The following is a 3,253-nucleotide window of genomic DNA, read 5'->3' on the forward strand; positions in this document are numbered from 1 at the left end:
CTGCAGGTGGCTCCAGAAAAGGTTCAACAACAACTGTCTTGGAAGTATTTGGGGGGTCAAAATTCTGGAACGGACAATCCAACACCAGAAGGTGCAATTTGTGCATTCTGTGAAGACACTGAATGATGCCCAGAAATTGGTAGGTGTCATCACTTGGTTACGTCCGTACTTGGGACTAACCGACACACAGCTGTCTCCTCTGTATGATTTGTTGAAAGGAGACTCTGATCTAAAGTCGCCTCACACATTGACCCTTGAGGCACGTCAGGTGCTGGAGGAGGTTCAGCGAGCTGTTTCTGCTTGCCAAGTTTATCGCATTGATGCCTCCGTTGATGTCACTGTGTCCATTACCACTCCAGATTTGCATCCCACAGGCATCATTGGCCAATGGAGTGACTGACAAATGGTCCGATTCCTTGCACATCCTGGAATGGGTTTTCCTGCCCCATCAGCCGCAGAAGATGGCAACCCCATTGTCTGAGCTGATCACTCTCTTGATAATCAAATGCCGGCAACGGTGTTTGCAATTGATGCGTGCGGATCCTGCAAAGATCATACTCCCGGTGCAACGGGAGGATTTTGACTGGAGCTTTGCAAACAGTGTGTCCCTGCAAAGTGCTCTGGCAAACTTTTCAGGACAGATAACTTATCATCTGCCCAGCCATAGGCTACTGCATATGGCAAAATTCACACAAATCTCTTTGCGGCCCACAAATAGTCAGGAACCAGTGGAAGGACCCACCATCTTCACTGATGGTTCGGGGAAAACAGGAAAGGCCATTGTTACTTGGAGGGATGGATCTGAGTGGCAGGTCCTGGAAGGTCATGAGGATGGGTCAGCCCAATTGGTTGAATTGAAGGCTGCTGTCATGGCATTTGAGAAATTTTCCCAGGAACCTTTCAACTTGGTCATGGATTCTGCCTATGTAGCCAACATCGGACAGCGGTTGGGTCATTTGGTTTTGAAGGAGGTCTGTAATCCTGCCTTGTTTCATTTACTAAAGACCTTGTGGTGTGCCATTCAGGCCCGGGTTCATCCGTTCTACGTTCTGCATGTGAGGAGTCACACCAATTTGCCAGGATTTGTAGTGGAAGGTAACGTGAGGGCTGACAAGCTGGCTAACCCAGCGCGGGTAGCACCTCAGCCTGATACACTCGCGCAGGCCAAGGCATCGCATGGGTTTTTCCATCAGAATGCCCATAACCTGCAGAAGCAGTTTCAGCTGACGCCAACTGAGGCTCGTAACATTGTTGAGTCATGTGACAACTGCCATGCGCTTGCTCCAGCTTTGCTGGTAGGGGTCAACCCCAGAGGCCTTAAGGCCTTGGAGCTTTGGCAGACCGATGTCACCCAGATTGCTGAGTTTGGCTGACTCAAGTATGTGCATGTCACTGTGGACACGTTCTCCTCTGCGATGTGGGCTTCTGCTCACACTGGAGAAAAGTCTCGTGATGTCCTTGCCCACTGGAGGCAGGCCTTTGCTGTTTTGGGCATACCTTCTGCTGTGAAAACCGACAATGGTCCTGCTTACGCATTGCAAAAGGTGCGGCAGTTCCTGCAGTTGTGGGGTGTGTCACACAAGTTTGGTATCCCTCATCTCCGACTGGTCAAGCTATTGTAGAACACGCTCATGGTAATCTGAAGCGGGTTCTCCAAAAACAAAAATGGGGAATGCAGGGTGAAACCCCGCACAGTCGATTGGCAAAAGCTTTGTACACCATCAATCATCTTACGGTGCAGCCGAACTCAATCCTGTCATTTTGAATCACCATCTCTCATTGCAGGCTGTGGGTGAGACACATCAGTCTCGAGCGAAGGTTCGGGTGCAGAATCTAGTCACCAAACAGTGGGAAGGTCCCTATGACCTTATCGCTTTGGGGCGTGGGTATGCTTGTGTATCCACAGATACTGGGGTACGCTGGGTACCTTCGAAGTGTGTTCGCCCTGACCTGCGACCATAGAGACAGAATCCGGCCGATGGGAAAAATGGAAACTGTGACCAAACTGAAAGGCATCAAGTGGGTGAATCATTGAGTGATGACTCGGATGCAGATGATGCGAGTGAACACTCTGATGATTCCTCCACGAATGGACACTGAAACTTGTTAATTTTTTCTCTTTTCACATTGTTCATTTTTTCTTTCTTTTTTTTTAAAACAGAAAAGGATGAGATGTCACCCTGTTTTTTCAAGTTTTTTTAAGCCTTCTGATGTTTACATTCTTGTAGCAAACTTTCTCACACACTTTATGTAAGTAACTTATTGTTTTGCATTCTTTTATGGAGGAGGAGAAATTTGATGGACTGTTGGTTTGTCCAGTGTCATTGGAGAGGTGGCACTGTCACCCTCCAATCCACTGTCACTTTTGGAAAACTATAAATGTTGGAGTCAGAAATTAAAAGCTCTCTTTTTTTACCTTGGGAGAGCTGGGTGTCCACGTTGTTTTATTTTGTGTCCTATAGCGACACTCCTACCACCAGGGTCTGGAGGGGACAAGCCTCTCTGTGCTGCCATGTGCTCTTTTGTGCTGCCATGTGCTTCTGCAGGCACATCCCACAGCCTGCAGCTCAACTCCATCCCATCTCTTCCTACAACTCCCTCTTTTGTTTTATACAAACAAGAACTATGAAACAAAACATTTCTAACATTAGAACATGTTTAGCCCACTGCCTAAACCAAACAAGCTCCATTGTTCCTATGAACAGGGGGATAGATGAAAACACTCAATAACTGGAAACCGCACACATCTTCCCATGAATGGAGATAGTAACTAAACAGATAGAACCTTGAGAAACAACTTAAAATTGTCTAAAACCTTTACCATCACCCAGAGTTTGCAATTCCTGGGGATTCCCATTTCACAGTGAAGACTTGGAGAGTCTTTCCCGGGAAAGACATCCAAGTTTTCCTCAAAAAAGGCTCCAGCTTTCAGATCAGATCAGCAAGTCAAAGTGACCTGATTACACTTTTAGTGGCAGAAACACCTGGGTCTGATGGTATAATCCCCAGTCAGATAGGGCTAGGGCTTGGCCAGAGCCTCAGGCCTTGACTGAGAGGGTTTCCCTAAAATACCTACAAAATTGCCTTAAAATTTTATTAATATCAGATAGAAACATGACTTCAAAATAGTTTATCTTCCTCACAAGCTGATTATGAAGTTGGAGTATCCAAGGCTGGTCAGATCACTCTTGCAGGTACCCATCTTGGTCCAGAATCTGTGGAAACACAAGCATATCCTTACCCCCAGGTTATC

This window comes from Molothrus ater, chromosome W (assembly GCF_012460135.2).
Source record: "Molothrus ater isolate BHLD 08-10-18 breed brown headed cowbird chromosome W, BPBGC_Mater_1.1, whole genome shotgun sequence".
NCBI classification, from domain to species: domain Eukaryota; kingdom Metazoa; phylum Chordata; class Aves; order Passeriformes; family Icteridae; genus Molothrus; species Molothrus ater.